Consider the following 14,183-nt stretch of genomic DNA (forward strand, 5'->3'; position numbering starts at 1 on the left):
TACTTGTTTTTTGGTTGTGGAGTTTGGTGAGCTCTTTATAGATTTTGGATACTAGCCCTTTGTCCAATATGTCATTTGCGAATATCTTTTCCCATTCCGTTGGTTGCCTTTTAGTTTTGTTGGTTGTTTCCTTTGCTGTGCAGAAGCTTTTTATCTTCATAAGTTCCCAGTAATTCATTTTTGCTTTTAATTCCCTTGCCTTTGGGGATGTGTCCAGTAAGAAATTGCTGCGGCTGAGGTCAGAGGTCTTTTCCTGCTTTCTCCTCTAGGGTTGTGATGGTTTCCTGTCTCACATTCAGGTCCTTTATCCATTTTGAGTTTATTTTTGTGAATGGTGTGAGAAAGTGGTCTAGTTTCAACCTTCTGCATGTTGCTGTCCAGTTCTCCCAGCACCATTTGTTAAAAGAGACTGTCTTTTTCCATTGGATGTTCTTTCCTGCTTTGTCAAAGATGAGTTGGCCATACGTTTGTGGGTCTAGTTTTGGGGTTTCTATTCTATTCCATTGGTCTATCTGTCTGTTTTTGTGCCAATACCATGTTGTCTTGATGCTTACAGCTTTGGAGTAGAGGCTAAAGTCTGGGATTGTGATGCCTCCTGCTTTGGTCTTCTTCTTCAAAATTCCTTTGGCTATTCGGGGCCTTTTGTGGTTCCATATGAATTTTAGGATTGCTTGTTCTAGTTTTGAGAAGAATGCTGGTGCAATTTTGATTGGGATTGCATTGAATGGGTAGATAGCTTTGGGTACTATTGACATTTTGACAATATTTTTCTTCCAATCCATGACCATGGAATGTTTTTTCCATTTCTTTATATCTTCTTCAATTTCCTTCATAAGCTTTCTATATTTTTCAGCATACAGATCTTTTACATCTTTGGTTAGATTTATCCCTAGGTATTTTATGCTTCTTGGTGCAATTGTGAATGGGATCAGTTTCTTTGTCTTTCTGTTGCTTCATTATTAGTGTATAAGAATGCAACTGATTTCTGTACATTGATTTTGTATCCTGCAACTTTGCTAAATTCATGTATCAGTTCTAGCAGACTTTTGGTGGAGTCTATTGGATTTTCCATGTATAATATCATGTCATCTGCAAAAGGTGAAAGCTTAACTTCATCTTTGCCAATTTTGATGCCTTTGATTTCCTTTTGTTGTCTGATTGCTGATGCTAGAACTTCCAACACTGTGTTCAACAACAGCGGTGACAGTGGACATCACTGTCGTGTTCCTGATCTCGGGGAGAGCTCTCAGTTTTTCCCCATTGAGGATGATATTAGTTGTGGGCTTTTCATAAATGGCTTTTATGATCTTTAAGTATGTTCCTTCTATCCCACCTTCTCGAGGGTTTTTATTAAGAAAGTTGCTGAATTTTGTCAAATGCCTTTTCTGCATCGATTGACATGAACATATGGTTCTTATCTTTACTTTTATTAATGTGATGCATCACGTTGATTGATTTGAGAATGTGGAACCAGCCCTGCAGCCCAAGAATGAATCCTACTTGATCATGGTGAATAACTTTTTTTATATGCTGTTGAATTTGATTTGCTAGTATCTTATTGAGAATTTTTGCATCCATATTCATCAGGGATATTGGCCTATAGTTCTCTTTTTTTACTGGGTCTCTGTCTGGTTTAGGAATCAAAGTAATACTGGCTTCATAGAATGAGTCTGGAATTTTTCCTTCCGTTTCTATTTTTGGAATAGCTTGAGAAGGATAGGTATTATCTCTGCTTTAAACGTCTGGTAGAACTCCCCTGGGAAGCCATCTGGTCCTGGACTCTTATTTGTTGGGAGATTTTTGATGACTGATTCAATTTCTTCGCTGGTTATGGGTCTGTTCAAGCTTTCTATTTCCTCTTTATTGAGTTTAGGAAGTGTGTGGGTGTTTAGGAATTTGTCCATTTCTTCCAGGTTGTCCAGTTTGTTGGCATATAATTTTTCATAGTATTCCCTGATAATTGCTTGTATCTCTGAGGGATTGGTTGTAATAATTCCATTTTCATTCATGATTTTATCTATTTGAGTCATATCCCTTTTATTTTTGAGAAGCCTGGCTAGAGGTTCATCAATTTTGTTTATTTTTTCAAAACACCAACTCTTGGTTTCGTTGATCTGCTCTACAGTGTTTTTTAGATTCTATATTGTTTATTTCTTCTCTGATCTCTATTATTTCTCTTCTGCTGGCTTTAGGCTGCTTTTGCTGTTCTGCTTCTATTTCCTTTAGGTGTGCTGTTAGATTTTGTATTTGGGATTTTTCTTGTTTCTTGAGATAGGCCTGGATTGCAATGTATTTTCCTCTCAGGACTGCCTTCGCTGCATCCCAAAGCATTTGGATTGTTGTATTTTCATTTTCGTTTGTTTCCATATATTTTTTAATTTCTTCTCTAATTGCCTGGTTGACCCACTCATTTTTTAGTAGGGTGTTCTTTAACCTCCATGCTTTTGGAGGTTTTCCAGACTTTTTCCTGTGGTTGATTTCAAGCTTCATAGCATTGTGGTCTGAAAGTAGGCATGGTATGATCTCAATTCTTGTATACTTATGAAGGCTGTTTTGTGACCCAGTATGTGATCTATCTTGGAGAATGTTCCATGTGCACTGGAGAAGAAAGTATATTCTGTTGCTTTGGGATGCAGAGTTCTAAATATATCTGTCAAGTCCATCTGATCCAATGTATCATTCAGGGCCCTTGTTTCTTTATTGACCATGTGTCTAGATGATCTATCCATTTCTGTAAGTGGAGTATTAAAGTCCCCTGCAATTACCACATTCTTATCAATAAGGTTGCTTATGTTTGTGAGTAATTGTTTTATATATCTGGGGTCTCCCGTATTTGGCACATAGACATTTATAATTGTTAGCTCTTCCTGATGGATAGACCCTGTGATTATTGTATAATGCCCTTCTTTATCTCTTGTTTCAGCTTTAATTTAAAGTCTAGTTTGTCTGCTCTAAGTATGGCTACTACAGCTTTCTTTGGACTTCCTGTGGCATGATAAATAGTTCTCCATCCCCTCACTCTCAATCTGAAGGTGTCCTCAGGTCTAAAATGAGTCTCTTGTAGACAGCAAATAGATGGGTCTTGTTTTTTTATCCACTCTGATACCCTGTGTCTTTTGGTTGGCGCATTTAGTCCATTTACATTCAGTGTTATTATAGAAACATATGGATTTAGAGTCATTGTGATGTCCGTAGGTTTCATGCTTGTAGCAATGTCTCTGGTACTTTGTCTCACAGGATCCCCCTTAGGATCTCTTGTAGGGCTGGTTTAGTGGTGACGAATTCCTTCAGTTTTGTTTGTTTGGGAAGACCTTTATCTCTCCTTCTATTCTAAATGACAGACTTGCTGGATAAAGGATTCTCGGCTGCATATTTTTTCTGTTCATTACATGGAAGATCTCCTGCCATTCCTTTCTGGCCTGCCAAGTTTCAGAAGAGAGACCAGTCACGAGTCTTATAGGTCCCCATTTGTATGTTATAGCACGTTTATCTCTAGCTGCTTTCAGAATTTTCTCTTTATCCTTGTATTTTGCCAGTTTCACTATGATATGTCATGCAGAAGATCGATTCAAGTTCCATCTGAAGGGAGTTCTCTGTGCCTCTTGGATTTCAATGCCTTTTTCCTTCCCCAGATCCGGGAAGTTCTCAGCTATGATTTCTTCAAGTACACCTTCAGCACCTTTCCCTCTTTCTTCCTCCTCTGGAATACCAATTATGCATAGATTATTTCTCTTTAGTGCATCACTTAGTTCTCTCATTTTCCCCTCATACTCCTGGATTTTTTTATCTCTCTTTTTCTCAGCTTCTTCTTTTTCCATAATTTTATCTTCTAGTTCACCTATTCTCTCCTCTGCGTGATCAATCCGAGCTGTGGTTGTCTCCATTTTATTTTGCAGATCATTGATAGCATTTTTTAGCTCCTCCTGGCTGTTCCTTAGTCCCTTGATCTCTGTAGCAATAGATTCTCTGCTGTCCTGTATACTGTTTCCAAGTCCAGTGATTAATTTTATGACTATTATTCTAAATTCACTTTCTGTTATATTGTTTAAATTGTTTTTGATCAGTTCGTTAGCTGTCGTTATTTCCTGGACATTTTTTCGAGTGGAATTCTTCTGTTTCGTCATTTTGGATAGTCCCTGGAGTGGTGTGGGACTGTGGGGCACTTCCCCTGTGCTGTCTTGAGTAACTTGCATTGGTGGATGGGGCCGCAGTCAGACCTGATGTCTGCCCCCAGCCCCCCGCTGGGGCCACAGTCAGACTGGTGTGTGCCTTCTCTTTCCTTCTCCTAGAGGCAGGATTCACTGTGGGGTGGCATGGCCCGTCTGGGCTACTTGCACACTGCCAGGCTTGTGGTGCTGGGGATCTGGTGTATTAGCTGGGGTGGATCGGCAAGGTGCACAGGGGCGGGAGGGGCAGGCTCAGCTCGCTATTCTTTTGGAAATCCACTTCGGGAGGGGCCCTGCAGCACCGGGAGGGAGTCAGACCGCTGGAGGGATGGATCTGCAGAAGCACAGCATTGGGTGTTTGCGGGGTGCTAGCAAGTTCCCAGGCAGGAACTGGTTCCCTTTGGGATTTTGGATGGTGGTTGGGAGAGGGAGATGGCGCTGGGAAGCGCCTTTGTTCCCTGCCAAGCTGAGCTCTGTTATCCGGGGCTCAACAACTCTCCCTCCAGTTGTCCTCCAGCCCTCCCATTCTCCGAGCAGAGCTGTTAGCTTATAACCTTCCAGATGTTAAATCCCGCTTGCTGTCAGAACACACTCCATCCGGCCCGTCCACTTTTGCAAGTCAGACTCGGGGGCTTTGCTTTGCAGGTGGGCCGCCCCTCCACCCCAGCTCCCTCCCGCCAGTCCATGTAGCGCGCACCACCTTGCCACCCTTCCTACCCTCTTCCATGGACCTCTCGTCTGCGCTTGGCTCCAGAGACTCTGTTCTGCTAGTCTTCTGGTGGTTTTCTGGGTTATTTAGGCAGGTGTAGGTGGAATCTAAGTGATCAGCAGGATGCGGTCAACCCAGCGTCTTCTTATGCCGCCATCTTCCCCAGGTCAGTCAAACATGGCCATTTTTAAAGAACACGTTAAATTTTGGAAGCACTCTTTCGTTAGAAAAAGAGATGTCAGTACCAGATAAAGGATTAGTATCCAAAATATATAAAGAATTAATCAAACTCAACACTCAAAGTACAAATAATCCAGTGAAGAAATGGACAGAAGACACGAATAGACACTTTTCCAAAGAAGACATCCAGATGATGATGAAAAGATGCTCAATATCACTCATCATCAGAAAAGTACAAATCAAAACTACAATGAGATACCACCTCACACCTGTCAGAATGGCTAAAATGAACAACTCAGGCAACAACAGATTTTGGTGAAGATGAGGAGAACAGGGAACACTTTTGCTCTGTTAGTGTGAATGTAAACTGGTGCAGCCACTCTGGAAAACAGTATGGAGGCTCCTCAAAAAAATTAAAAATAAAACTACCCTACCTTCCAGCAATTGCACCACTAGGTATTTACCCAAAGGATACAAAAATGCTGATTTGAAGGGAACATGCACCCCAATATTTACAGAAGTACTATTGACAATAGACCAAATTATGGAAAGAGCCCAAGTTGTTGACAAGAGCCAAATATATATATATACACACACACACACACACACACACACACACATATATATACACACACATACACACACACACTGAAATCTTGTCATTTGCAGCAACATGGATGGAACGAGAGGGTTATGCTTATGCTAAGCAAATTAAATCAGTCAGAGAAAGAGATAAATGATTTCACTCATGTGGAATTTAAGAAACACAACAGATGAACATAGGGGAAGGAAAAGAAAAATAAGATAAAAACAGAGGGTGACAAACCATAAGAGACTCTTAAATACAGAGAACAAACTGACAGGTGCTATTGGCGGGTGATGGGCTAAATGGGTGATGGGCATTAAGGAAGGCACTTTTCTGAATGAGCAATGGGTGTCATGTGTAAATGATGAATCACTAAATTCTGCTCCTGAAACCAATACTACACACTATGTTAACTAAACTGAATTTAAATAAAAAATAAAAATAAATAAATTAAAAAATAACATTGTGCAAAACATAAATAAATAAATAAAATTAAAAATAAAAAGACTAGATTTTCAAGTTAATTAAATTCTTCCAAATACCAGTCATCAACTCTTGAAAGTGTAACTGCTTAGAACTTTGTGACTATATACAAAGCATTGTAGCATTCCTACATTCAATCTATTATCAAGTCTTAACAATTCTCTTCTCATAATGTCTCTCATATCTGTCATTTGTTTTCATTTTTATAGCCACTCATTTATAGGAGTATAGGTTCTAGGTCATCTCCTTGTGTTTAATTCATCTTACCTTCAGTTAGGAAAATGGTTTGTCATAAATAACATTTTCTTGCTAATAATAGCTAATTCCACATGTAACATCTCAGTTAATCCTCACAACACTATGATGTAATTAGTGTTATTATTCTTATTTTATATAAGGTTAAACTGAAGTGCAGAGATTATATAATTTGTTCAAGATCACACACTTAGGCAGAGCCAGGCTGTCTGATTCCAACTTCCATACTTTCAGTCATTCTACTATATGAAAGAGCCCAAGAACTAAGGGCATCTCCTTCCATTTTACTGAATCCAATATTTAATGCCATGAATCCTTAAACAAAAAGATCTGGAAGGAACCTTTGAATATATCTAGTCCAGAGATTGCAGACTAGTGGCTTATGAAAATATTTTATTTGGTCTTTGTGTTGTTTTAGTGTAAATTCCTTGTCAACAATTAAAATGGAAATATTTCACATAAAAATTGGAATTATTTAATTATCTGCAAAAATTCAAATATTGAATATACATTACCACTTAGTCACAAACATTTGAAGCTCAGTTATTTATGTCTGCTTAAACAAGGCATATGAGCTTTAGTTAGACATGTCTCCACTTCTCCTTCACTCACTTAGCTATTTGGTCTTTGTGGAAATTTGCACTTATGATCTATGGTTTGCTTGAACACCAGGAACTTAGGGACACTGACTTACCCAAAACCACATAGCGAATTCGTACCAAAATCAAGACTAGAATCTAGGTCTATTTGACTCCCAATTAAGGCTCTTTCTGCTATGTGATGTGTTTCTTTTTATGTGTCTTTAAATAAGTTTTATCTTTTGCTATCAATATTCTCTCAACATTTCTTTTGGCCTGCTCATTATTTCTTTCAAAACTGGTTTCAAAATTTACCCTATACATAATTTTTCAGACTAATTCCATCTGAATCTGGTCACAAATGTATTCAGCATCCCCTTTGCATTAATTAATTTACACTTGTTGATATGCTTCTTTGTATAGCATTCATACATTTCCTCAGTATATATTTTATTTCCTCACCTAGACTAAATTTCTTATGACTAAGGATATCAATTTGTGCAAAATTTGTGAAGTTGGTGAAACTCATGTTAGATCATTCCAGCTTCTTTCTCTGCCCTTTAGACTATCCAGTGCCTACTCCTGTGTACTCTTCCTATTCTTATCAAAGCTTTTTTAGAAGACCTCTGTTATCAATCATTTGACAAGGGTCCATGTACAGGTGTCCTGCAAGCTGAATTTGGCCAGCAGTCATAGTATGTTGGTATACAAACATATTTTCTTAGTTTAAATGTTTTTATGTGAGACGTTTGCTTTCTAATTCATCACAGGCCTATTTAATCCTTTTTTGGGGGGGGGGGAGATATTAAATGAAGAAAATGTGGATTTTTTTCTAGCTTTATTGAGAAATAATTAACATATGTCAATGTATATAAGAAAGATATTCTTTTTTATATTTAAATTCAAGTTAGTTAACATACAGTGTTGTCTTGGCTTCAGAAGTAAACCCAGTAATTCATCTCTTACATATGACACAGAGTGCTCATCCTAAAAAGTACCCTTTTTGATGTCTATCACCCACCCACCTCCTCTACAGAAACCCTCAGTTTGTTCTCTGTATTTAAGAGTCTCATGGTTTTCTTCCCTCTCTGTTATCTTATTTTTCCTTCCCTTCCCCTATATTCATCTGTTGTGTTTCTCAAATTCCACATATGGGTGAAATTGTATATCTGCCTTTCTCTGACTTATTTCACTTAGCATGATACCCTCTAGTTTCATCCATGTGGTTGCAAACAGCAAGATTTCATTTTTCTTCATTGATGACTGTATACACACACACACACACACACACACACACACACCACATCTTCTTTATCCATTCATCATTTAGGATCATAAACTTGGCCTGATTTACACACTTGTGTTTTATGTCTAGTCACTGTAGATGTTTGAGTTTGTGTTCCCTGTATCATATCTTCCATTGGGCTTCTGCATTATTTTCAAGACTCATTACCACTTTTCCCTAGATTTGATAACTGAATACTTATCTTGTTCCCTGTTCTTGAGTCTAGGAAATCTTAGTAATCTTCCCAAATCAAGGTCTGCCTTGTTATGAGGTGACCCATTTCCTGATACTAAAGTAAGTCTGCTTGACTGTGTTCTGAATGATATCTGCTTCTTGATTCAATGGACATGTACTCTGACCTACTTTGGAGAACATGATGTTCCTCCACCATAGACTCTCTCCGGTTAACTATTTGTGTAAATAACCACAAGTTGCCTTGACAATCAAATATGGTGCCTGTCTGCCAAATAGGGCTTCCTTCCAATGTTTAAGTTTGATCTCAAGTATCTATCTCTGCCTAATAATAATATCTAGATAATAATAATAGCTGCCTAATAAGATCAAATCCCAGATTATTTTCCTGTCCAATTAATATGATGACACTTGCAATTAATTAGGCCACAGTTCAAGAATGTCTATTGATATAACACTGTGAGTTTAAGTTAATTCCTTTTTCTAGGAACATTTGTATTCTTGAATCTTAGAAATTAGCCAATATGGGGCAAGGGAGGTTTAGAGGAGATGAAGGGGTAAAAAAACATGAGAAGAAATTTCCCAGAGTATTTCAAAAATTAATCAGTATCCAAGATTGTGAAGCTGTTTAACATCTTGGTGAGGATGTCTTTGTAAACCCAAAAGTGTTAAGCATGAATGAAGACTCATTAAACATTGTTTTTTTTTCCTCTGGGAAACTATTCATAATGCAATATAAATCATACAATTAAACAAACCAGAAACATAAAAGAAAGTTATTCAACACTAAGTTCTTAGTGAAAGACTCAAGCTAGTTATATTTTTAAAGCAAAGAAACTAGGACTTATAAAAACTCTTACAATTTTAGCCATGAAATCATTGTTCAGAAAAAGAAGTGGTGGGCTAATCAAAGTAAAACACCTATAAAAATTAATCTGGACCTCTTCTGATTGATTAAATTCTCAAATTTTTCTCTCTAGTTTTATCACCAAGGGTCTATAGTGTTTTTGTTAATTAGAGTAAAACTGGATTGCTTTTTAATTCTTTTCAATATTAAATACAATAAACTGCTATTGTTTCAATTTTTTAGATTAAAAAAAAAACATGGAAGGTAAATTACTAGCCCAAGGTCTCCAAGAGTTCAGCACTCAGAATAGCAAAGTTCTATTTCTCACAGTTACATGAATAGGCCCAAGACATCAAGGCAATGATCTAAAACAAATACACATAATATATTTTTTAAATGTCCTATTGAAAATTATGCACAAGCATACATATTGTAATCTATATTTGTATTGTTGTAAATTAAAAATATGGACAAAATTTCCAGGAAAATAATAGCTATAAAATTAAGATAATTATATGCTCATTTTAGCTGCACATATACTAAAATTGGAATTATATAGAGTAGATAAGCATGGCCTCTGGGCAGATAGCATGGACATTTCTTTTTTTTTTTTTTTAATTTTTTTTTCAACGTTTATTTATTTTTGGGACAGAGAGAGATAGAGCATGAACGGGAGAGGGGCAGAGAGAGAGAGGGAGACACAGAATCGGAAGCAGGCTCCAGGCTCTGAGCCATCAGCACAGAGCCCGACGCGGGGCTCGAACTCAGGGACCGCGAGATTGTGACCTGGCTGAAGTCGGACGCTCAACCGACTGCGCCACCCAGGCGCCCCATCATGGACATTTCTGAAGCATTCCACAGTTCTCTTAAAAAATATAATTACACTAAAACTTAGAATTGTCACATATAGAATAGTCTAGATACAATTAAAATTTGCTACAAAATCAGCATATCAATTGAAATAATACTTTTCAACACATAAAGGAATATGCCTTAGAATAAGAGAGACAAAAGATGAAAGAAATATAACAATTACATGCTGAGGGATACATAATGGGAAAGTTTTGTAAAGTTTTTCTTTAGTTTTTATTTAAATTCCATTTAGTTGACATACAACGTAATAGGAGTTTCAGGTGTACAAATTAGTGATTCAATACTTACATACAACAACTTGTGCTCATCACAACAATTGCACTCCTTACTCCTCATCATGAATTTAACACATCTCCTGACCGACGTCTCCTTTGGTAACCAATTTGTTCTCCATAGTTAAGACTCTGTTTCCTGATTTGCCTCTCTCTTTTTCCCCCTATGATTGATTTATTTCTTAAATTCCACACATGAGTGAAATCAGGTGATATTTTCTTTCTCAGATTGATGTATTTTGCTTAGCACCATACTCTCTAGCTCCATCCACATCATTGCAAATGACAGTATTTCATTCTTTTTATGGTTGAGTAGTATTCCATTGTATACATATACCACTTCTGCTTTATACATATATCAGTCTATGGATATTTGGGCTCTTTCCATCATTAAGTTATTGTTGATAATGCTTCTATAAACATCAGGGTGCATGTATCCCTTCAAATTAGTACTTCTGTATTCAATGGGTAAATACTTAGTAGTACAATTGCTAGATTGTGGGGTAATTCTATTTTTAACTTTTTGAGGAAACTCCATACTGGAGTGGATACACCAGCTGACATTCCCAACAGTGCAAGGAGGTTCCCCTTCCTCCACATCTTTGCCAACACCTGTTGTATACTGTGTTGTTAATTTTAGCCATTCTGACAGGTGTGAAGTGGTATCTTATGGTTTTGATTTGTATTCACCTGATGATGAGTGATGTTGAGCACCTTTTCATGTGTCTGTTAGCCATTTGGATGTATTCTTTGGAAAACTGTCCATGTCTTCTCACCATTTTTAATCTGGATTATTTGGTTTTTGGGTGTTCAGATTTATAAGCCCTATTTTGGATACTAACCCTTTAATATATATGTCATTTGCAAATACCTTTTCCTTTTCCATATGTTGACTTAAGTTTTGTTGATTGTTTCCTTCACTGTGCAGAAGTTTTTATTTTGATGAAGTCCCACTTGTTTTTTTTTTGTTGTTGTTGTTTTGTTTTTGTTTTCCTTGCCTTGGAGACATATCTAGTAAGCAGTCACTAGAGAGGATATCAAAGAGATTACTTCCTGTATTCTCTAGGATTTTGATGGTTTCCTTTCTTACATTTAGGTATTTAATCCATTTTTAATTTACTTTTGTGTATGGTGTAAGAAAGTGGTCTGCTTTCTTTCTATTGCATGTTTTCCAGTTTTCTCAACACCATTTGTTTCAATGGGCTTTTTTCCCATTGGATATTCCTTCCTGCTTTGCCAAAGATTAATTGACCATGTAGTTGTATATTCATGTCTGGCTTTTCCATTCTGTTCTATGGATCTATGTGTGTATTTGTTCCAGTACCATACTGATGACCACATCATTGTAATATAACTTGAAGTCCAGAATTGTGAAGCCTCCAGGTTTCCTTTTCTTTTTCAAGGTTCCTTTGGCAATTCGGTGTGTTTTGTGTTTCCATACAAATTTTAGGATTATTTATTCTGGCTCTGTGAAAAATGCTGGTGTTATTTTGATAAAGATTGCATTAAAGGTGTAGATTTCTTTGGGGAGTATAAACATTTTGACAATATTTGTTCTTCTAATCCATGAATGTGGAATCCTTTTCCATTTCTTTGTGTCCTCTTCAATTTCTTTCATTAGTGTTTTATAGTTCTCAGAGTACAGATCTTTCACTTCTTTAGTTAAATTTATCTCTAAATATATTATGGTTTTTGATGCAGTGGTAAATAAGATTGGTTCCTTGATTTCTCTTTCTGCTTTTTCATCATTATTGTATAGAAACGCAACGATTTCTGTACCTTGATTTTGTATCCTGCGACTTTGCTGAATTTGTGTATCAATTCTAGCAACTGGCGGGGGGGGGGGAGTAGTTTTCAGGGTTGTCTATATAGAGTATTATGTCATCTCCAAATAGTTAAAGCTTGACTTCTTCCATGCATATTTGGATGCATTTATTTCTTTTTGTTTTGTGATTGCTATGGCTAGAGTTGTGAGAGCAAAATCCCTGTCTTGTTCCTGGCTTGGAGGAAAAACTCTCAATTTTTCTCCATTGGGGATTATATTATCTGTGGATTTTCATAGACAGCCTTTATCATGTTGAAGTATGTTCCCTCTATCCCTGTTTTGTTGAGGGCTTTCATCAAGAATGGATACTGTATTTTGTCCAATGCTTTTTCTGCATCTATTGAGAGGATCGTATGGTTCTTATCCTTTCTTTCATTAATGTGGTGTATTACATAGATTTATTTGAGGATATTCAACTTGCCTTACAACCCAGTAATAAATCACACTTGATTGTGGAGAGTGGTTCTTTTAATGTACTGCTTTATTTGGTTTGTTAGTAATTTATTGAGACTTTCTGCATCCACGTTCATCAGGGATATTGGCCTGTAGTTCTCTTTTTCAGTGGAATCTTTGGTTTTGGTTTCAGGGGAATGCTGACCTCATGGAATGAATTTTGGTGTTTTCCTTCTTTTTATATTTCTTGGAATAGTTTGAGAAACATAAGTATTAACTTGTCTTTAAATGTTGCATATAATTTGCCTATGAACTCATCAGGCCCTAGACTTTTGTTTGCTGGGAGATTATTGATTATAATTCAATTTATTTGCTGGTTATTGGTCTGTTAAAGTTTTCTATTTCTTCTTGTTTCAGTTTTGGTTATTTATATGTTTCTAGGAATTTGTGCATTTCTTCCAGGTTGTCCAATTTTTGGCATATAGTTTTTTATACTATTCTCATAATTGCTCATATTTCTGTGGTGTTGGTTGTTATTTCTCTATTGTCATTTCTGATTTTATTTATTTGGGTCCTATCTCTCTTTTTTTTGATAAGTGTTCCTAGAAGTTTATAAATTTTGTTAATTTAAAATAAAGAAACAGCTCCTGTTTTCATTGATCTATTCTATTGTTCTCTTAGTTTCTATCATTTATTCCTTTTATAATCTTTATTTTTTTCCCTTATCCGAATGGCTTTAGGCTTTGTTTGTTGTTCTTTTGCTAGTTCTTTTAGGTGTAAAATTCACTTGCATATTTGAGATATTTCTTTCTTCTTGAGGTAGGCCTGTATTTCTATATACTTACTTCTTATGATTGTTTTTGCTGCATCCCAAAAATTTTGCACTGTTGTGCTTTCATTTTTCATTTCTTTCCATGTATTTTTATTTCTTTTTTGATTTCCTAGTTGACTCATTCATTCTTTATTAAAATATCATTTAATCCCATGTATTATTTGTGGTCATTCCACATTTTTTTTCTTGGGGTTGACTTCAAGTTCCATAGCATTGTGGTCAGAAAATATGCATGGTGTGTTCTAAATTTTTTGTACTTGTTGAGGCCTTATTTTTGACCTAGTGTGTGATCTATTCTTAGAATGTCTCTTGTGCACTTTAAAAGAATGTATATTCTGCTGCTTTAGAGTGAAATGTTCTGAATATACCTGTTAAGTCCTTCTGATCCAATGTGTCTTTCAAAACCATTATTTTCTTGTAGATTTTCTGTTTAGATAATCTGTCCATTGATGTAAGTGAGCTATTAAAATCCCCTACTATTATTGTATTTGTATCAATGAGCTATTTTATGATTGTTATTAATTGTTTTATATATTTGGATGCTCTCATTTGGGGACATAAATATTTACAATTGTTAGGTCTTGTTGGATAGTCCCCTTTGTTATTATATAGTGTCCTTCATCTCTTGTTAGTCTTTGTTTTAAAGTCTATTTTGTCTGATACAAATATTGCTATTCTTGGTTTCTTTTGATGTCCATTTGCATGAT

The 14,183-nt window shown here is 36.3% G+C and overlaps 1 pseudogene; it reads left to right on the top strand.

Annotated features, from left to right (window-relative positions):
* The first annotated feature begins 9,798 nt into the window (after nt 1–9,798).
* Nucleotides 9,799–9,892, top strand: LOC122478112 (annotated as a pseudogene).
* The last annotated feature ends 4,291 nt before the right edge of the window (nt 9,893–14,183 follow it).

The sequence above is a fragment of the Prionailurus bengalensis genome, chromosome X (genome assembly GCF_016509475.1).
Source record: "Prionailurus bengalensis isolate Pbe53 chromosome X, Fcat_Pben_1.1_paternal_pri, whole genome shotgun sequence".
Classification (NCBI taxonomy): domain Eukaryota; kingdom Metazoa; phylum Chordata; class Mammalia; order Carnivora; family Felidae; genus Prionailurus; species Prionailurus bengalensis.